The sequence below is a fragment of the Dipodomys merriami genome, unplaced genomic scaffold, assembly GCF_024711535.1.
Source record: "Dipodomys merriami isolate MVZ:Mamm:240054 unplaced genomic scaffold, mDipMer1.0.p SCAF_60, whole genome shotgun sequence".
Lineage (NCBI taxonomy): Eukaryota > Metazoa > Chordata > Mammalia > Rodentia > Heteromyidae > Dipodomys > Dipodomys merriami.
The window spans coordinates 5,347,186-5,369,878 of NW_027206180.1; the positions used below are offsets into that span (position 1 = coordinate 5,347,186).

Genomic DNA, 22,693 nt, shown 5'->3' on the forward strand with positions numbered 1-22,693 from the left:
CGTGGGGGGTTTTAGTTCTCTCTGCATTTTTATATTACGCTGCCCCTCCACCTGACAGACCAGCCAGCTTAACCCTCAGCTCGCGGGCTGAGGCACCCCGCCTTCTGCCTGTCCTCTCTCGGCACCCCTTCCTGTGTACCGCACGCTCCTCTCTGGCCTCATCTCACCAGGCATCTGGGCATCTGTTCCCGAGGCCACCCCTACCTTACACATTACCTGCTACCCAGTCTATACCCCGAGAAAAAGGGACCAGCTCAGCAGAAAGCATCCTTAGTCCACAGTTAATAAATATTTGATGACCTAAATTGGATTGAACTGATAGAAAGTACATTTGGCAGTTCTCCTAGCTTAGGGATGATAGGTGAATGGGAGGCCCTGTGTCTGTAGCCTTAAAATAATACAGTATGAAGCCAGGTGCTGGCATCTCATGCCTGTAATCCTAGCTACTCAGGAGACAGGGATCTGAGGATTGTAGTTCCAAGCCAGCCTGGGCGGAAAAGTCTGTAAGATTCTCCAACGCAGCACCAAAAAGCCAGAAGTGGAGCTGTGGCACAAGTGGTAGAGTATTAGCCTCGAGTGTAAAAGCTAAGGGGCAGTACCCAGTCCCTAAATCTAAGCCCTAGTACCAGCAAACACATACACAAAATGATAATACAGAATGCAGAAGTATGTGCAAAAATCCCCAAGTTATACATGGGAGCTCCAATGTCTCAATGTGACAACAGTGTTTGGAGGTAGAGTCTGTATGCATGTAGGTCTTTCTGGTTGTTACATTAAACTATCAGGATGGGGCCCTAGCCTAGTCTGACTGCTGTTCTTTTAAGAAGAACAATTCACATAGACAGAAACTGAGCCATAAACAGCAAGAAGGTGGCTGTGTGAAGGCCAGGGGAGAAGCCTCAGAAAGAAACCAACCAGCTGACAGATGGGTCTTACATTTCCAGCTTCCAGAGTGGCAAGAGAATAAATCTCTGCTGTAGCAGTCGCTCGGTCTTTGGATTTTATTATGGCAGCCTGACCGGTCGAGCACAGCCTGTGTAAGGAAAAGCCATCTGCAGAGCCTGCTTCAGCGAAGGAAAGGAGCAAAAATGAGCAAAGTTCAAAAAAAAAATCAATTGAAGGATCGACGGGTTCCCTTTGCTCTGTCTCCCTCCTGCCACCACCACACTCCATCAGCAGACTCTCGTTCATTTTGCTGTTCTTAGCGGTTCTGAGGATTGAACTCAGGGTCTCATGCTTGCCGGAGCAGACAAGTACGCTTGCGTGTCCCTCACGGTGGGGGCAATTCTAACCAGCCCCAGCCACATTTCACGCCTGCTTCCCCTTTCTCTCAACGATATCCAAGATGGAGATTTCCCCCCGCCCCCAAAAACGATCAAGTCTGATCCCCCACATGAAGTGATTTTGCTTGCTCTGACTCGTTCTGGTCTTTCTGTATTTCTGACTGGATTTCCCCCCAGTCAAGCTGACTCCCCAAACTGATGACGTCCTAAGTGGAACCTACAGCGGGAAGGTAAAAGATGAGTGGGTTTTCACCACCTGGCTTCTCCACCCCGTGTCAAATCCCAGGACAACCCCGAGGGAAGGCAAATAACCCGAAAGGGAAAACCACCTAATGAACGAGTCCCAGGAAACGAAGGCTCAGAGGAAGAACAGAACTGGCCTCCAGTGACAAGGGCAGAACAGGTTCAATTTAGAAGTTCTAGAAGTTCCCATTCAATGACACTAGGCATGGAGGGGTGGGAAAGCACTGTTTATGTTCCTAGGAGTTCCTGCCATTCCCCGGCTTCACTGAAATGTTTCCCTGCCTACTCTCCAAGAACATATGCTCCCAGCCGCTGAAATTCAGCCCAGGGAAGGCAGAAGTCCTCTTCTTCTAAGCAGAGTGATTAAGATTCAAAGGCTCAGATTTCACACCTGCTTCCAAGTGACTGATAGCCTTGTCTTTCAAAGACTGTTAAATAACATCCCACTAGGGGATGATGGGCGACCTTACATCAAAATAAAGATGAGAAATAGGCAAATAAGGAGAAAGCCACCATTTTGGCAGATGCCCAAAGGACACGCGAAGAGCCGCAGGAGCATCACAGTAGGCATCCTGGTTACCATGGGTCTATTCAGCCTTCATCACGTGCAGGGGTCAGGTTCTTACCCTCCTTAAATCCTCTCTGGGGGATAGGAAACCTTTCTCTCTTGGTTGAAGATGAGGGGCCCGAAGCAAACAGAGAAACGAATCATCTGCTCAGAGCAACACGGCTAAGGAAATAGTTAGGATCAAACTCCAAAGAGCGCCAATAGCCCATCCTATTCAAGGTCTGGGGATACCAGATTTAGAATACACACAACTCACACAGAGAACGGTTTTTGTTTGTGTTTGTTTTTTCAGAGAAAAACAACAACAACAGAAATATCAACAGAAAGTAGAAGTTAAACAAGCCACACAAAACCCACAGCCCACCCCGCTGGAGACCTCCTGGAACGCAGGTGTAGAAAGCACGTTTTTCTACAATGCAGATGATCAATGTAGGGTCAATAGGACGTCAGCTAGCCAGAAAGGGCCCACCAACAGTTCTGGTAATAAAGCTATATTGGAATGTAGCCACACCAGTACCTGACTGCTTTGCTGGTTTGTTTTGTGCTGTTCAACCTTGGCATTGCTGAGTGGTTGCCCTCCATATCATACTGTCTACAAGTCCTAAAATATTGACTGTGTCTGGTCCTTTGCTGGGAAAATGACTTGCCATACTCGATTAACTGATTCCAGCTGAGAAACAAAGAAAGTCAGGTATTCCACCCAGATAAACATCATGAATCACAGCGTGCCAGCTGCCAGGGGAAGGTGTTCGAATCCCCTGGAACTTGCAAAATGACATCTGTCTGGGCAGAAGCACGCTCTAGAAACTTCATTCAAAGCCCTTGGGCCCAAAAGATGCATGCAAAATTCAGATGACTGCCCACAACAGAGTACCCCCCACCTCTTCCGCTCCAGACAGAAAGGGGAATGAACGAATGGCAGGTACCGGCCAAGAAAAGGTTGCAGGGTGAACGCCAAGATCGTGAACCAGTGGTCCATGAACCAACCATAGGTTTGCTTGTTGGGTCACATAGTTTCCCAGAATGTGGATTACCAGAGTTCCCTCTTACACATTATTGGGCACACATCTCAGTCTGGCCATTTACAAATGGAGCCCACAGTCCAGACCACCAAGTGGCCAACTCTGACCGTCCATATGACCTGCCTGCCCCTGAGCACTAGAGTGTGAGTCCCTTGTGTACAAATTGCTGTCACACTGACGGGCAAAGAGAACTTGCACGGCCCACTCCAAGACATTGTTAAACGGCTGAGCTGGAACTTCATTACGAGACTTCTGAACAGTCTTGAGGTCACGGGCTTTGTCACGTTCCTCTCCTCTCCTTGGGCTCCATCTTTATGGGATCCCAGGGAAGGCTCCACCTCTGCCTTCACAAAGCCCGAATAATGCCCTAGAACAAGGGATCAGAGTGCAAAGACAGTAAAATGAGGTTTCTTCCCACTCAGGAGGAGCAGTATTTGTGTGTGTGTGTGTGTGTGTGTGTGTATGTACATATATTCATATATATTTTCCATCTAGTAGCCATCCACTTCTCTGCCCGCTGTCAAGGCTCACTGACAGAAAAGTGAGGCGAGTTGCAATCAGACATCATCAATCAATGTAAGCTGCTAATTGGATTCTGACACAGATCCAAAGCCCTTGACTCCTCAGGTCCCCTTTCTAGGCCTCTAAAGGGAAAGCCGCTCTGAAGCTTGGTCCAGGCAGATAAAGGGGCAGAAAGTCAGTATAGGAAACACATACACATGCATACAAGACCCCTAAATACCCAGATTTTGGGGCTGTCTGAGACAGGATGATTAGACTGAGAGCAATTCTACTCCAGGAATTTCAGGAAGAATCCCTCTTCCCCCTCCTCAATATTCTCTCGAGTCATGATGATCATCTGTTTTTGCTGTGTGGGTCGAGAGATGATGAGAGGGGCTTTGGCTCGTTTGGGGTCATCAAGTTCCTAGAATTGTTGGAGGGGAGTCAGTTTTGTCACAGAGCCGAACAGCAGCAGCTTCCCCATCTGGGTGGTAGCCCTTCCGCTGCTTAACGCAGCCTGTCTGGGCTTTTTTTTTCTTCTCTTTTTTTTTTTTTTTGTGCTAGGCATGGTGTAAATTATGCAAACTTTAAATATTACCCAGGCCATTTTTACTGTCTCATGTAAGTGGAAGTTTTGATTAAATAATATATTTATGGAGTGGAATCCAGTAATAGACAGTAAATCACCAGGAGCCTTGACATTTATCCTCCACAATCTACATGATACGCTCTTAATGAAAAACCTTGAAATTTGGTTAAAGTTCCATGCGACGCATTCATTAACAAAGATAAAGAGAGATTTCACACACACACACACACACACACACACACACACACACACACACACACACACACACACACACACACACACACACACACACACACACACACACACACACACACACACACACACACACACACACACACACACACACACCCCGACCTAAAACTTACAGCAAAGCTACACACTATTGGTAAGTGGAAGTAGTTTATTTCATGGTCCTTTCAGAAGACATAGGTCCAAAATAATAGCGCCTGCTGTTGTGGGGGCTGGGATGTTTGTTTGTGACGTGAGGAGAAAGCGATGGCTTTCATGTATCACATTCCAATATTTAAGAGGTATTTTCCTCCCATATAAACCAAACATCAACTCCCGGGGGGTCTTGGGTCACTTTTCACAGGTGTGAGAGCTTGGAAAGCTGATACACTTTTGACGGGCAACAGTGTTTTCTGGAGGAGGAGGATGGCAGGCAGGGAATGAGAGGTGTTGCCGCGGTACTGCGATGATAATGTTAATGGTAAAGTCAGCCTCCCTGAAGAGCACAGGAAGGCCCGCTCCCATGGAGACCCAGATAAAATACTTCCTGCCCCTCATGTCAGACCACTCCCCAAGCTGAAAACACCCCAACTGAATCTTCCGCTCTAAAGTAGACAATGTTGGAGGAAAAAAAGATATCAATCACAGGTGGAACACTGATAGAAATGTCTCCAAGTACTGCCGGCGTCTCACCAAGTTGCTAAAACTTTTTGCTTATTCGCATCTGTGCTCTCTGCTCATTGAGAGTCAGTTCGACAACTTGGTAATTAAAACAAATACCTTGCGTCTCCAACAAACTTAGAGGCATAAAATGGAAGGCAATTACTCAACTCTGATTTAGGCTTAATATGCAGCATGCCTTAATTTATTCTAATTTAATATTCAAAAGAATGTCCTTAAGGTAATATCTGCAGCACACCAAATTAAGGCCGGAATCCATCAAGTGCGTGAGACCTGAACTCCAGGAGCAGAAAGCAAACCTTAGATCTAAGGAAATGCCAGGAGTCAGCCTTGTGCAAGAAAAACACCCCTGTGAATTGAGAAAACATCTTCTTGCCTTTATCCAATCATTGCTCATTAACCCCCAGATATGTAGTCAGCTCCGGCTCTCAAGTAAAGCAGACATATTTACACACCAGCGCAGATTGGTTCCCCGGTCACCGGGACCCAAGGGTTCCATTAACAACTGATTTGCACACAGGACAGTATTCTGCCTGCCTAAGATCTCAACCAGAGGCACCCTGGCCCCCAGAACCCTCCAAGGGCTTACGGCATACTTAGAGACAAGCTCATTCTGCTTGCCAACGGGCCGGGTATCTGTGGGGCATTTCCCATCCTTCTGATGAAAAGCAAAGATGTCTTACTTAGGAGCTGCCTATTTCATTTTAAGAGGTGTCACTGAGCATGTCTGGAATAATCAGGTTACATTTAGAAACAAGATAGCAGCAAAGTCAGTGTGTACCTGAGCTTGTGTATGTGAGCATCCGTGTGTCTGCATATGCATGTGTGTGTGTGCACCTGTGTGTGTGTGTGTGTGTGTGTGTGTGTGAGAGAGAGAGAGAGAGAGAGAGAGAGAGAGAGAGAGAGAGAGATCACACTAGGGATATGATGATATTCGGGGATGGTGGATTATTATACTAAGCACAAATATTATTGAATGTATAATTTATCTCTTGCTTGAGACAAATGAACACTTCCTGGTAAAGACAGCAATTATGATTTATTATCTCATGAGACAGGAGGAGAAGGAGATGCAGGCAGGGCGGGAGAAGGAAAAGAAGCAGGGGAAGGGAAGAGTAGAAGAGAGGAGAGGGAAAAGAGAGGGAGAGGACAGGAGGGAAAGAAGGAGGCAAAGGAGAGATAGAAGGAGAGGGTGAGTTCTAGAGAAGGAAGCAAAGGGAGAGGAAGAGGGAGGAGGGAGAGTGGGAGAAAGAGAGCAGGGAGGAGAAGGGAGGAAGAGCAGGAGAGGAAGAGGAAGGGGAACAGAGGAAGGAGAGGGGAAAGGAGGGAGGTGGGGAGGAAGGGAGGGCAGAGCTCTGTTCCTTCCTTCCGGGATCTTGTCTTGGAAGTCATGTGGTATTCCTTCCGTAACATTCGATTCCCAGGAAGGTGAAGCTACCATTTTGAAGGGGGGAGGGGGAAGTGTCAGCCACAGTTTAAATCTACCCTTCTGAAACAAGAGCCTGGAGGTCTCTTCTAACTGTGACCCCGTTTCGATGAGAACACCCAGAAGAATGGCCCTTTAGTGTCCCTACCCAGAGGCTGAGCTGGGGAAAATAAGCACCTCTACTCATCACTCAGGCCAAGCATGAACCAATTCCGTCAGCAATCCGTCGGCTTGAACAAAGACGGGGTGAGACCATTTTTCTCAATTCTCTTCTCTCTTCCCCGCCTTCCTTTCCTTTTTTGTTTTTAAAATATTTTTTACACATGGTATTGAACCAGGGCCTCGTACGCCTTTAGGCAGGATACTCTTCCATCTCTTCCATGTCAAATACCTCCTGCCAATCCTCCTCCACTGTTTCTATATATATATATATATATATATATATATATATATATATATATATATATATATATATATATATTCTGTCACAGGCTAGTGTCCTTAGCTATGTGATCCAGGTACCTGGCTCAGCTCCTGGGCTTCATTCCATCTCTGCAGAGAGAGAGGGAGAGGGGGGGAAGAGAGAGAGAGAGAGAGAGAGAGAGAGAGAGAGAGAGAGAGAGAGAGAGAGAGCATGTGTGTGTGTGTGCGCGTGCGTGCTCCACCCTCCCATCTCCAGATATAGAAATTTGTTTTGCTTTGTTTTAGACTGCTTTATGTCTAGGGCTCAGAAAAAAAAATAATTAATATTTATTGATTCACTTAGTAAAAAGGTGTTTGTTTTTAAAATTCAATATACATTGGCTCTTTTCTAGTGACTTCCCACTGCATAAACATGTTATCATTTTTTAACCTATCCCCTTCCAATGGATATTTACGTTTCCTGAATATTTGGTGGTACAAATTTGCATCACGTTATATCTATATCTTTATCTATTTATATGCTGTCTGCTTGTGTATAATATACATCTATATTTGTACCTCTACACACATGCATACATACTACAGATAAAGATATGCCTATATCTCTATCTCCCCCACCTACCTACATTAACCAGTACCCACATGATAAACCTTCACTGATTTGGAAGAAAACACCCACAGAGTACACTCCCAGAAGTAGAATTGTGAAGTCAACGAACACTTATTTTTCAAAGATTGGCGCCATCTAACCATTTTCTTACCCGAAGCCTAAACCCTGCCGAGACTTAGGAAATACAGCCTTGCAGGAAGCCGCCTGGGCACGCTGACACTGAATGAAGGAGCCACAGCTTTCCCGCCCCTTCCTCCATCTCACTTCCTCTCCCCGTGGAGCACAGAGGGGACCTCCTCCCTACCTTCCTAAAGGCTGAGCCCTGCGGAACATTGCCTGGAGGAAGAAACAACTTGAGTTCACGAGGCACCAGAATTCAGCCAGACTGTCGAGAGGCCAGATCTGCTCTTTAAGCTCATCATCGCCTCTGAAACATCACATTCTCTTACCACTGCTTGCTCCCTCCGCGCAGACAGTGAAGAGAGTGTGGAACACTCAGCACCTGCGCCTGTGGGGGGCTGCCCTATTTCATGCGATCTCCACGCCCATCAATAAACCCGTACGCTTTCTCTCCTGCTCACCCGTCCATTGTCAGTCTGTTTCATGGACTCCAATGACTAAGCCTGCAAGGATTTGGGGAGTCCTTTTGTGCGCCCCCCTCGTGGTACAGCCAGCGAGACCAACCCTCCGCTCCTCCTCTGCCACCACGCTGTGGCCATGCCAATTTCTGGCCACGTTTGCGGGACAAGGAAGCCATCAGAGGCCCACAGAGGAATCCCTGCCTGAGGTTAGCAGGTCTCCTCTGCTTATCCGTGGCCTCCACTGCGGAGATCTTCGAATGTCTTGCTCACGTGGCAGGCAAATCATCGCTCATTCTCAGCAGTAGTCTGTACATCGTTCCCCTGGGCCCGTCCATGACTGCTGCTGCACCAGGTACCCACCATCTTCCTTTGAGGATTGTGGTGGTGTCCAAGGAGCTAAGACACAACACTTCTCTATCTCTACTTCTGTTATTGCGTCTTCACCTTATTTTTGAATGTCACTCTGTGTGTGCAATCACATCTACCCTTTTATCGTGTCTAAGGAGAGCTTGCAACGACGTTGAGTATAGTCCATTGGTACAAAGCCATCGTCAACGCTCATCTCCGAATAGCTTTCATCCTGTAGAACTTGCCCTCAGACCTCATTAAGCAACAAATCTCATCTCCTCTCCCCTTGTTTTCTGGAAGCCAACACCTGTCCTTGTGTTTGTATGAACTTGACTACTGTAGGTATCATCGCCTATGCAGCAAACCATACAGATGGCGTCTCTATGAGGCTGGCTTGTCTCATAATGCCCTAAAGTGAAGAGGGAGAAGGTGAGGGAAACAGAAAGAGAGAGAGAGAGAGAGAGAGAGAGAGAGAGAGAGAGAGCGCACTTTCCCTTGCCACGCCGACCCCAGTAGAGTCTGCTTAGCATGGGAAACCATCTATCAGACCATGATAGGGGCCTCGAGACCCATCTCTGAGTTTTGGGACTTCACCGAAGTCTACCTCAGAGAATGGGGCTTTACAGAAACCTATCTCCAAGTTTTGGGACTTCACCGAAGTCTACCTTGGAGAATAGGGCTTCTAAGAGGCCTACTCCTGGGAAAAGGCTGGCAAAACCCCTGGAAAAGATGTGTTTCTGCCTATCTTTTCCTCATAAGAGTGCCTATTAATCTTTTACTGTTTCTACTGCTCATTGTACTTACTCATTGTCAACGTTCCCTTATTCAAAGCTCTTTCTTAAGAGTGTTGACGACTCCAATATCTGATGAGTGTCTTAAAAATATGACTAACTCACCAGAGTTAAGTGCTACCCTGAAACCCCTCTTATGGAGGCTAGTAGACAAGTTATAAGTAAATATAAAAGTATTGGGGGTTTCACAAAGTCACTCCAGCAGAAGGAATTGTAAGAAATTTACAAAAAGTTGTAGGCACGGCTAGAACAGAAAGAATGTATGGCAATTGCTGAGATAACTACTTAGGAGAAAGAACTTCCTCATTTACTAAGAGACTTGCTAAATCTAAGTCTCCTTGGTGCTTACTATTAAAGAAGGAACAGGAAAGATCTTAATGGGACAGTTAAGGCCTCTATAGAAAAAAGTATAGATCTAGGCCTCCCTGACCTTACTATTAAAGAAGGAACAGGAAAGATCTTAATGGGACAGTTAAGGCCTCTATAGAAAAAAGTAGTGGTTAATTGGTGACAATCATCGAAACCAATTGTATTTCTTAAAAATAGAGGTAAAGCTGGAAACAAGTGCCTATCAGGCGACCAGCTGGTGACAGCCCAAGAATGAAGCCCTGCAGCAAGATTATGTAACCTTTTGCCCTTTCTTATGGAGACTTTTTGCTATAAAAGTTTGTTATCCTCTGCATTAAATCGCACTCAGCACTCAGCATCCACTCCTAATGTGTGTGAGTTGTCTGTTTGCCATCTCCCCGTCCTATTCCAGGTCCCTCCCCTAGGTATCCTCCGTCGTCCCGACAGAACCCGGTCCGCGGCATTCCCTCTGTTTCTCCTTGTCCTGCCTGGCCAGGTTGATAAGTGTCATTCTGACTCAGAAGCACCATGCACTTAAGAAACGCACAGTGGGCATTTTCCTTCCTTGCATTTCCTGTTCTCCATAATAAGGGCTAAAGCAGCGTTTTAAAAATGTAGGTCAGGATGAAAAGAGATTTAACTTTTAATGTTTGAATTAAAACAGCACGAGCAACTTCTTTGAATACAATAAGAAAGAAAGAAAGAAAGAAAGAAAGCTACAGGATATTCCCCGAAACAATCATTTCTAACTATTTTCTTCTGCATTTCATAAATAATAAATGTGTTTAAAAAATAACCCCGTAGTAATACATTCCCTAATATACTAGTTATGCAAGCTGGATATAAACTCTTAGGATCCCTCAATGTGAGAAGAATTGAATTTGGTGGTACTTTTCGTGAGCTAAAAATTAAATTTCCCTGGCCCCATGCAGACCTTTTCCCTCGCAGCTATGGGCATAACTGGATTTTTTTTAAGCCTTTGGAAAACATTGTGGGTTGCAATAAAGCAAAACACTATGTCAAAAACTGCTTAGAATACAGAAAAGCGTGCTTCTGATCTCTACCAGAGGGCTGCTGTTTACCTTGACGAAGCATCAGTACTTCTAGTGGCTCTCATTTCGACAGTGGTGGCTTCTACTGGGCTTGTCACCCCACCTCATGCATACCACAAATTAAAATCACAAGTTAATTCCCTCTCCAAGTTCCAAGACAGAGGTACAGTCTTCCTGAGTTTCTTACCCCTAATCCACACCTCAACACAGGGCCCCGTGCTCCCTCTGCCTCTCTCCTGTGTCTCTGTCTCTTTCTCGGTGTCTTTGTCTCTCTCTATTCATATCTGTTTGTCTGCTTCTCTCTCTCTCTTCCTCTCTCTTTCTCTCACTCGCTCATTCTCTGCTCTGTGATGAAGGCTAGGAGCCAAGCTTTTAAGCATACACTTGGCTTCCATCTGCAGGCCGCGTTGGCTCTGATGGTAGTGGAGTGTCCCGGAGAGGGGACGTGTTTAATAAAGTATTGAAGAGCTGCAATATGGACCCGTGAATAAAACACTAGACTGGGGACTGGGGCTGAGCATGCCGCTTCCCCGGCCTTCCCCGTCGGTCCACCCACTTGGAACAGTGTGAGCATCACTGACCACTGTGCTCTCTGAGCATCTCAGCTTTCCAAGGATACAGGATGACAGCCGCTCTGGGGACCACAGGCACACCTGGCTGCCGATGGATGCTCTGACTGGCCTCCATTTTCAACTCTCTGTGGTGATGAGGGCCGATGATAGTTTTTCATGGCTGGTTTTGTGTTGTTGTTTTTATTGCTCTGTGTGTTTGTGTGTGTCCGTGTGTGTGTGTGTGTGTGTGTGTATGTGTGTGTGTGTGCATGCATTGATGCCTGTGTGTGCTTTCATAGAGAACAAAAAGGAGAAGCAAGTCATTTGAAATGATCTCTCTCTCTCTCTCTCTCTCTCTCTCTCTCTCTCTCTCACACACACACACACACACACACACACACACACACAGAATCATGAATGACTGGTAGACATTCTAGCCTTCTGACCTCATGGTTCTTCAATCATCACAGAGTTATTTTTTTATTTTTGAAGACTCCCACATGAACACCATCTTGGAAGCTATAGGTTAGCCATCTGATACATCTCTGATCTTGAAGAATTTATCATCTCCTTGGGCGGTGGAGGTTATCTCAGATAAAGCAATTAGCCAAGACAAAAGAGTGCATCATTAGCACATTCACGGCAGTCTGGCTTCGGGAGTTCAAGTGTGTCCTGAGTTCTATGCTGCCAACTCCATCTTTCACTCTCCTGCCCCAATGCCAGCTTGCTGCCCACACCGGAATGTTCTCTTCCTTTCCCCTCAGGCCCCTCTCTGCCCCAGTGGTTCACAACCTTCACTGTGAACTGTTAAAATTCCCAATGCCCATGGAACCCCTGGAGCATTACAGAACCTTTGGGGGCTGCTTTTAGGCCTCAGTCTTTCCAGCTGACTCTGAGAATCCTAATCACACACAGGAAGAATCTTGCCATCTGCCAAAGAGACTGGAAGCAGCCTCAGTCAAGCAGCAGCCAGGAATTCCATCAACACCGGGGGAAGTCGTGATTCTGGGGAGGATGGAGGAGAGGGGGAAGGCTCTAGCAGGGAGGCCATCGGGGGAAACAGCAATGGTCGGCATCTGATGCTGTTCAGTCAGTGAAGTAATCAGGTTGTGGGATCAAGATGCTCTTATTTTGGAGGGCCTAGACTCTCCAGCCCAGCTTGGTCTATCGGAATAGATCTCAGACATCATCCAAGACACTGACTTGCGAGACGTCTGAGTCTCTCACTGTTTCTCCCAGACCCACCCTTCTGTGTTAGGTGAGCTGGGAATGAAGACCTCACCATGTTTAAGGTTAAACGTGCAACAGATACTTTTGTAGGTAGGAAAGACAAGAGTTGAGAACACAGCCAAAGAGGAGAAAGTTAGCTCATTAGAGCTGTTCCAAACTTTTATTTTCCCCTAAAGACTAAAGTGTGTGTGGACAAGAAACCTAAGAATTTCTTGGAGCCTGGATGAAAATGCAACTCTTTAAGACTCACATAACGGGTATAATGACTCAGAAAATCTGAGGTAGAGCCAAACTCTAGCGAAAATCTGAGTAGGGCAAACTCTAGCGAAAGATAAGCTGAAACAGGGGAGACAGGGCAGGGGACAGGGGAGATTGGAGGGGGCAGAAGGAAGGGAGAGAAAGATCAAGAAAGAGGGAGATGGAGACACAGAGAGAGAGAAGGAGACAGAGAGGGAGGGAGAGAGAGAAATCAAGAAAAGAAGAGGAGGAGAGCGAGAAAGAGGGGGGGCAAGAAAGGGGGCAGAGGGAGAGGGAAAGCAGGTAGCAGAGAGTTAAAGCCCATGGGTGGTAGATTAGCAACTGCTCCAAGAGCTGGCTGAGTGGGAGAGGGAGCGGGAGTGGGAAAAGTGCATTTCAGCATCCACAGAAAAGCCTGCGGACTCCCTCGGGGAATGCCTGTGAGGAGAAGGCACAGGTGTCTAAATGAAAAATAAAAACAAAGAAAGAGCCAGGTGTGTTTTTATTTATGTATCTGTTTATTCTCATTTGCATCTGCATGCAAAGGGAAGATCTGGATGGGAAAAAGCAACTTTTCAGAGCTCAAAGGACCCCAAAGAGGCATTTAAACGTTGGTGCTGGGAGCTGTGTTTCGCTGGCACCCGAGGAGAGGAGCTGAGCGGCATCTCCGCCTCAAGCAGGCACAGATGCTCCACACACAAAGTGATCTTCCACACTTTCAAGACAAAAGGAAACCCCTGCCTTTCCTCCCAGAGAATGACACCTGCATGCAAGGCATTGCTTAGCCCGGAAGATGAACAAAAAGTGAATGACTGCCAGGCACTGGTGGCTCACACCTGTAATCCTAGCCACTCCCGAGGCTGAGATCTGAGGATCCTGGCTTGAAGCCAGCCCAGGTAGGAAAGGCTGTGATATACTCTTATCTCCAAGGAACCACCTAAAATCCAGAAGTAGAACTGTAGCTCGACTTGGTAGAGAACTAGCCTTGAGCAAAAGAAGCTCAGGGACAGCAGCCCAGTCCTGAGTTCCCGCCCCAGGACAAACCCCGCCTCCCCAATATGAACAATCCATTTTAATGCCCTATCTCACATCACCCTACCCTTTCAATTTTATTTTTTGAACTGGTCTCTGTGGCACTTGATAATAATAGCGATAATAACAATAAAATAAGAAGTAGTAATATTAAGTGTGTCTAAGAACTCCTCCCAAGCCCAGAACCTATCAGTCATTGAGAGCATCATGAAGTTCTTTGTTCTAACTACAACCCACACCGGATAAACTGGGATAAACTGGGAAGTTCTGTCCCCGTCTGGGTGATGTGTATTCCAACAGGATCCCAGGCAGACTGCTGGAATTCCATTCCCATGGACTGAGTCAAGAAATGATGGCAAAGCCCCAGCAAGCTTGGAGACTTACCCACCCCTATTTGGGCCTCAGGATGGTACAGTCCACACATCTTCCTTCCTTGCATCCCTGTGAGATCCCTCAACAAACAGCCCAGCAACAACGTATCCAACTCCTGGACCAAGGGGAGTTGTGAGAATAAAAACGCTCTGTGTTTTTGTACCAGATTCATGATGATTCCCAACACAAAGACAGGGAGCTCGAACCATTTGGTTCCATCTAGATTCGCACTGCCATTTCCTAAACACACAAGATGCAACTTATCTGGGAGTTCCCGTGACTGACCCAAGATCACACAGCCGGTGAATGGGGTTGGCGTGTGAACCAGACCTGCTCAGCCTGAAAATCTGCAGTCATATGATGCACTTGGAGATACTGTACTTCATTCAGAGAGAGTGCACAGTCTCCCACTGACCCTGGAGTTGATGCTCTGGGAAGCATCCAAAGAGAGTTGAATCACATCCTTCAAACCCTATGTCCAAGACCCAACCCCAGAAGGGTGCGAAATGTGACCTTATTATATAAAGTCTTTACAGATGTAATTGCGCAGAAGTCCAGATGAAACAATCCGGGCTCAGAATCCAATGACTCGTTTCCCCCTAAGAGGAGACACACATGAAGGTAGGGGACACAGTACCAACCGAGACTGATGTAGCCACAAGCCGAGGGATGCCACGGATCACCCAGAGCTAGGAGAGTGGAGGAATGAATTTTTCTTTGAAGCTTCAGAAGGAGCAAGCTACTTGAACATGGTAATGCAGGATACCACACTGCAGTAGAATACTGCAGTTGGTTTCGAACCATTTGAACAGCAGTTGTTTTCTCTGACAGCTCTCAAAATCAAGGTCCAGAGTCTCTTGGTGCCTTGGTGCTTTATTGGCTCCTGGACTATGCCTAACTTCCTAAGGCAAACTCAGCTGAAAGTCCTTAATGCCCTAAAGGAGTGACAAAAACAACCGCAAAGGGGTCTGATTTGATGCCAAAGAAACCAGGTCAAGAATGGTCTTGACTGACTACTCAACATGGTGGAAGATTCTCCTTGCCTCTAAGCTATATATGTATGATTGTTCATGATGCCACATGGATCCACAATTAGTAGTATATTGATGGATACTGAGAGTGGTCTGTCATCCATATTGTAAATCCTTCCAATCAAATTGGCAGGAATTTCTATTACTGATTTTACAAATGAAGTTCCCAGCATGCAAACTTTCCAGCAAGTGCAAAAGAGATTATATTTTGGACTTTCCCTCCAGGGCCAAGTTGTAGGCCAACTACTAACTGAGGATGTGATTCTGGGAAGTGTTTGTTGTTATTGTTGTTGTTTTTCCTATAACAGCTCTGTGCTTCAGATTCTCATCTGTAATATACAACTGCAAATGGTACCTAACCTACTGGGCTCTCACAGGAATTCATTTGGAGAAATAAATACGTCTCATTAACAGGACAAGTGGGCATTTCTCCATGACCAGCTTTTGCTATTAAATGGAGAAATCGTGTTTCCTACGGGACCCTTACGTGGAATCAGAGGATGCCCTTTTCCTTTTCCTCCCTCCTCTACTTCGCGCATCTTTTTTACTGAAGGTAAGGGCTCAGCCTGCATGGGCTAAACTAAATACAGTTGTGTCTTAAAACGAAAAATACCTGTTCCCCGTGCTCATGCATAACTTTGTGCCCACCGTGAATGATTAAGCGCATCTTTAAGTATAAACTCACCGCTTCATGTGTTCAGCATTTGGAAGAGAGAAAATGTGTTTGTTTTTCCCTTGGGAAGGACCAGGGATCTGTTCCTTTCCATGCCCCCCTTGGGTAGAATTCTCAGGGCTAAACTGCCACATTGTTCTGAGAAAGGTAAGAGAGTGGGGGCGGGATGGGGGGAGTAATGACTCATTTTTTTTTTGCATGCCTGCTTATTTATTCATTCTACAGGGCCTCTGGATGCGGGGACAGGAGCCCAACACCAAGGTGAGGAATTCGGGAGTGGGGGGAGGGGCGGTTGTCCATGCAGACATTTACTTAATGAACAATGAACTTGACTGGATTGAAGATGGTCTCACCAGGCTCTTAGGAAGTTTTCCTAGTTATAACGTTCAAAAATGTTAGCATACACTTGTTTTAAAAAAAAAAAAAAAAAAAAAAAAAAAAAAAAAAAAAGGGCTGGGAAGGTGGCTCAGAGGTAAAGTGCTTGCCTTGCATGCCAGAGGCCCTGGGTTTGATTCCTCAGCACCACATAAGCAAAAAGCAAAAAAAAAAAAAAAAAGAGCCGGGTGCCGGTGGCTCACGCCTGTAATCCCAGCTACTTAGGAGGCTGAGATTTGAGAATCACAGTTCAAAGCCAGCCCGGGCAGGAAAGTCCGTGAGACTCTGATCTCCAACAAGCCACCAGAAAACTGGAAGTGGCGCTGTGGCTCCAGTGGTAGAGCGCTCACCTTGAGCTGAAGAGCTGAGGGACAGCGCCCAGGCCCAGACTTTCCCATGATGAAAGAAAGGAAGGAAAGAAGGAAGGAAAGAAGGAAAGAAGGAAGGAAGGAAGGAAGGAAGGAAGGAAGGAAGGAAGGAAGGAAGGAAGGAAGGAAGGAAGGAAGGAAGGAAAGAAGGAAGGGAAGAAAATCAGCTACCATGGCTCCACACCCAGATGGCTAGATCCAGAGGATCTGAGTTAGAATCTCAAAAACGTTCAGTTTTTAACAAATCCCAACATGATTCTCCTGCTGGTTTCCCTGAGACCACCACTGCAAAGGGAAGGTGCAGCCCCAGGACCCCAGGAGGCCTGAGTCCCCCCCCACCCCCAGCTCCTCAGCCTTGGCCAGACTTGACTTCCGTCCTTGGTAATTTTTTTTTCCTGACAAAGAGAAAAGTCTTCCCCTGAGCCCTGTTCTGAATGAGGCAGCTAAATGTCTGCAGCTAAGATTCACGAGGAGCCGGTTGTGAGGACGTGAACTATTTCCACCGGGGATGCCAAGGGTCCCGCTGAAACCATGCCAGGCCCAATTCATCAAGAGCATGCGGTCCTGAACACAGCCGGACGCACTGGGCCTGGAACCCCTCAACCCTCATGGGACAGCACGCATGGGGAGAAAGCCCACTGGCGGAACTCCCCACACTGCGATTCACGAAGAGAGGGGGCACTTCCGAAACGCACACGCTTAGCGCCCAGCTTCCTGTGACTCGCGTCCCTCCCCACAGAAGGAATGGGATGGTGATCTCCATGCATGAAATATGGATCAAAGACAAAGAAGAAGGGGGGGAAAAAGCATCAGATAGATCCCTGCCAAAGAAGACTGGGATCCAAGGGACCATTTGGGTTTTCTACATAAATACAAATCAAGAAGAGAGACATGGCTCCTTCTTAACTAGCGGCTGTGCAAACGAAGCTAGTTATGATCATTAATAATTGGAAGGAAAATAAGAATGGAAATTGGTGATGAGGAACACGTGAGGTGGGCTATCTTGGATTGGAGTACGGTTAAACTCATGGCCAGGCTTGAGTTAGAGAAAGGCTTGGAGAGACTTTGGGGGCCGTGTTCAGCGACTCATGGCTTTGCTCCACCCTGATTAGCCAACTGGTTCAACACATCACCCAATGGTTATTCTAACAATCAGGTGAAGCAGGGGCTACGTTTTCCATTTATCTCAGAAAACCCAGAGAGATGTCTCAAGAACAGCCCAGGCAGTATTTGGAGGTGAGACTCGGGGAACAAAGGTTTCCTCTCCCCATTGCTATCTTGCTATCTTGCTATCTTCCTTCCTTCCTTCCTTCCTTCCTTCCTTCCTTCCTTCCTTCCTTCCTTCCTTCCTTCCCTCCTTCAATCCTTCCTGTCCCCCTCGCCTCCCGGATTCCCAAAGCCAGATGTTTGACCAGTGGAGCTTGCAATTTGATTTGGGCTATCCTGGATTAAATACCACGTCGATCCCTCCTTAGTCTCGACATCTTGATGAGGACCACCGTTTTTTATTTCCACCCCTTGTCTCCAAAAGATACAGCCAGCCTTGCCCCAAGGAGAAAGCCGGCTAAACTCAGCGAGGCATTTTGGAAGCAAATGACAATCCATTCTGAAGTCAGAAGTGCGCCGATGACGTTCCTATTTCCTTTGCGGTGGCACACAGTGGTTTCGTCCCAAATATTTTAGCGTTGGAGAGATTAGACATAAAACAAACGATGAGTTTCCGTTCCCAGTCAGGAGATAGTCTGCGCCTAGTATCCCTGGCCTGGTGAAACAGAATACCCTCCTACAGAGCCTTGTTATACATTAGCCAGGGAGCATAAATCACCCGTAATTACAATACCCTTCACCCCAAGAGGCCTTTAGAATTTCCTTTGTAAAAGTTGCACAGTTGAGACCCGGCACCTGGCTAATAGATCCCAGCCCTCCCTGGAAACACAGTTACACCACACGCAGAGCTGGTAACCCATGTTGCATGCCAACCATGGCGAATGCGATGAGTTCCCAACACAATTGCTTCCCACCATGGACTTACACCCACTGGCAATCCCAAAACTCCGTGTGGGCATGTGTGCCAGACCAGAAGGGGACTTCTCCAGCCAGGGATGGAGCCAGGGCACAGAAGACCGCTCAGACAAAGACCTGCCAGCCAAACCACACCCCGAGGGGCCTGTGGATTCGTAGAATGTGGAAGGTCAAGCACCTTGGGGCTGGAGCTTTAAGGGGGAAGGAGGAGGGGGTGTCTCTCTGCCTCATTAAAAGAGGCCCTGAGCGCCAGGCAGGTGCTGGGGAGAGGGGAGAGGACAGAGGTCAGGGTTGGGGGTCTCATCACTGTTCAGGTGGTGTTGGGGAAGGGATATCAAGACAAAGCTGTTACACTGCACCCCAGGGTTTGGGACCCCAGGGAATGAAATACAAAGCTTCTTGACCTGGTCCTCCTATTGACAGAGAGTTTAAGGGAAACCAAATCTCCTCATCCCCAGATGCAGCTTCTGCATGGTGGCCCCACGTGATAAAATTATGAACACGAATCAAAAGCCCTCTGGTTGGACATTTACACGTGTGAGCTGAGGACGGTTTCCGAAGCCTTTCTTAAAACTATTTTTTGGCATTGTTTCTAAATACTTAATCATGCACGGAAAGATCTCGCTTTTCCTCAGAATGGACATTCTCCTGTGCCAGACACCTCCTTCCCCATCTCCAGTCCACCTGTCAGCAGCCGGTGTGAACCTGGCTCAGACAGGAAGTGCATCACTCACTGCGAAGGTCAAGGACAAGGTCACAGGATGTGCTGCCCAAGACACAGAGGGAAAGGAGGCAGTTCTGCAGAGGCCCCATGAGTGTCCAGAGAGAGAGAGAGAGAGAGAGAGAGAGAGAGAGAGAGAGAGAGAGAGAGAGAGACAGAGACAGAGAGAGAGAGAGAGAGAGAGAGAGAGAGGCCTGAGCTCGATAGGGCGCCTTTGGAGTGGAAAGCCTCCAGCTGCTTTTCTGGCATACCCCCAAGGCAGCATCCTTGAGGTAATTCTGTCTCCTCTTCTTCACAGGGAGGAGAAGAGGGACATAGGAAACAATGCTCCCTTTTGTTGCCTTTACAAACATCTTGTAGAGGAGCTGGAGAAATGTGGCTTCGTGAAAGACTTCATGGCCTGTGCAAGACCCGGGGTTCAATCCCCAGCACTGCCATGCACAACGCTTTGGAGAGTTCTTCTGGAAGCTGGAAGGAAGGGCATGAACTACAAACACGATCAACCTCCCTCGGGCTTCCCTCGGGATTGCTTTTATTCTGTTTTCTAAGTCCTGCGGGCTTGCGTTCCTAGCGTGTGCCATCTCTCCACCCACCTCACCCCCGACCCTGGCTTCCGTGCCGCACCGGGATCTGCTGTCCGTCCACGCCACGACCTGCCCCTTGGAAGCCACGTGGTTCCCGGAGGTCTGAATAATGGACAAGAAATCCACCAGCCAGATAAACCGCGTCTTCACGGGATTTACCTTGCGTGGCGCCTGGAGAACCCGGAGCTGCCTGGTGAAGTTTGCTCTGCAAACACCAAGCAAATCCTACGCAAACATATTTAGCAAAAGAGCCAAGGTGTGGATAAATATAATCCCCAGGGATGGGGCAGGGTGGGGGGTGGTGAGGTGGGGGGGAGGGGAAGGGGGGGAGGAAAGGGTTCCTCAAAGCACACCGTCCCATGGGCCCCAGGGCTTCCAGAGGACAGGAAGCTACTGGCTGGGGTGTTTACAGAGGGGCATGACCAAGAGTACGGGGAAGCTAATGGATTACTAGCAACCGCCCCCACGTGGTGCTGTGCAGAGTTCCTGCCCCCCCCCTCCACCCCTGAGCTAACTACATGGATTCTCAGGCCCGTTTTTTGCACACAGAAAAAGCCCAGGTTTAAAGCAATGACACATTGCCTGGGAGACCACACAGCTCTTACGTGACAAGGCCTGAACGGGAAGGTGTTTGCCAGATTCGAACTCACGGCACACGCACGGGGCCTCCTTGAGGGTGGCGGGTAGAAATCCTGTCCTCAGCCTCAGCTGCCTCTGTCACCTGACCTGGCCAAGGAACCTTCCGCCTTGTGGACTCTGTTGAGGAATGCAGAGGCTTTGTCCTCCACCACCTAACCTGACTGGAAGGGAGCCTTCCTCAGAACAAAATGCAAAATGCCAAATGCCCCTGCCCGGAGCAAAGCCACCCTTGTTTGAGAATTCCTGGAGGCGAACAACTTGATAAAGATAAAGCTGGAGTTTTGTGCCTCCAGGACCTTCACGTGCTGGGTCTACCTGCTGGCCTGTACGTGTCCAATAAAGAGAAAAAGACTCATACAAAAACCAGAACAGAGATGTCACGCTTTGCTCTTGATTTTAGTTAATTCCTGGGCCTGGCAACAGCAGCTTTTAAACACCTGTTACAGAGACAATGAACCTAATTTTATTTTTTTCATAAGCTAGGTGCCAGTGGCTCAGGCCTATAATCCTAACTGCTCAGGAGGCTGAGCGGTAAAGATCGAGGTTTGAAGCCAGCCCAGGCAGGAAAGTCTGTGACACTCTTATCTCCAATTAACCACCAATTTTTTTTTTAAAGCCAGTAGAGATGTGACTCAAGTGGTAGAGCAGGAGCCTTGAATAATAAAAGCTTAGAGACAAGGTCCAAGCTCTGAGTTCAAGCTTCAGGACCAACATATATACATATATATATGTATTTATATACATACATGCATATGTATATATGTATATATGTATGCATATACATATATATAATTACTTTTCATTACCTTCTACAATACATATGGAGCTCTAACTCTGAAATGATCATTCTGCAAACCTCAAGAATTTAGAGAGAAATGTTTCAAGGTCCTTAAGAGGTTTAAGTCCATGAGCCAAGGTAGGATTGGCTACAAACCTAACATACACTTTCTTTCTTTTGTTTTCTGTCTTTTTCTTATTTTTATACTTTGCAAGGAATAAAAACACAGAGCAAAGTTTCTGGAGATTAGAGTGCGGGTTTTTATAAACTAACTTGGTTTTTTTATGCATATGCTGTTATTTCAAAATAAAATCTCATTTCCACAAGCCAGGGGCTATTTTCCCATAATTTTCTTCCAGCCTTGTTTATCCGGTGTTTTTGTTTTTGTATGAGTTTTGGTGTTATCGCTGGGTTTTCAACAATCATTAGGTACTGCCTGGGACATAATTGAATGCAATTTTATTACCCCGGCAAACAAATATAAATATTTAATCCTCTGCTCCACAGGACAATGTAGATTTTTGGAGGGAAAGGGCTAATAACTTGCTTTTGCGGGGGAGGGGGGGATTGCAAGCAGTGCATATGTTCTGCAGGTTTACAGTGGCATTTTTCTCTAATACGTCATCATTTCTGGTAGTTCTCAGTGGGACTTTAAAAAAAAAAAAAAAGCATTCCTGGGTGCAGGTGGTTCACACCTGTAATCCTAGCCACTCAGGAGGCTGAGATCTGAGGCTGGCCACTTGAAGCCAGCCCAGGTAGGAAAGTCCTTGAGACAATTATGTCCAATTAAACTTTAAAATAATAGATGTAGAGCTGTAGCTCAAGTGGTTGAGTGTTTAGCCTTGAGCACAAAGACTCAGCAAAGGTGCCAGGCCCCGAAGCCCTAGTACCAGAACCAAAAACAAACACACACACACACACACACACACACACACACACACACACACACTAAGATAAAGCAAAGTATCCAAAATGCAATAGCGAGTGGAGTTTGGCTGAGTATTCCCAACTCTATGTTCCTGAGATTCACTTAAAAAGGGGAAGGAACTTTCCAGATCACTGCCAAGGCCTCCCATCTTAGGCCTCTCTCCATGCCACTGATCCTAGAAAATACTATTTATCAAAGTAAATTCCAGGAAACGGACACGTGTTTTTTGTTTTGTTTGTTTTCATTTTCTTTCCGTCTAGTTTGGTTGTCTGTCTTTGGGAGGGTAGGAAGAGGCACAGAAATGGAGGGACGAGGGATGAACAAATACAGCAGTGGTCCTCAGGAGACACTATGTTGAAAATGAACTAGACAACGTGTGGGTGGGGATGTGTGAAAAAATAGGAGACAGCCAGGGAGGGGTATGAATGTACTTATGAAATGATAGCCCCTCTGTACCT

The 22,693-nt window shown here is 46.9% G+C and overlaps 1 protein-coding gene across 7 annotated transcripts in view; it reads right to left on the reverse strand.

Annotated features, from left to right (window-relative positions):
- Rbfox1 (RNA binding fox-1 homolog 1) overlaps positions 1-22,693 on the reverse strand; it is a 1,026,253-nt gene that overhangs the window by 521,004 nt on the left and 482,556 nt on the right. The window lies entirely within an intron of this gene.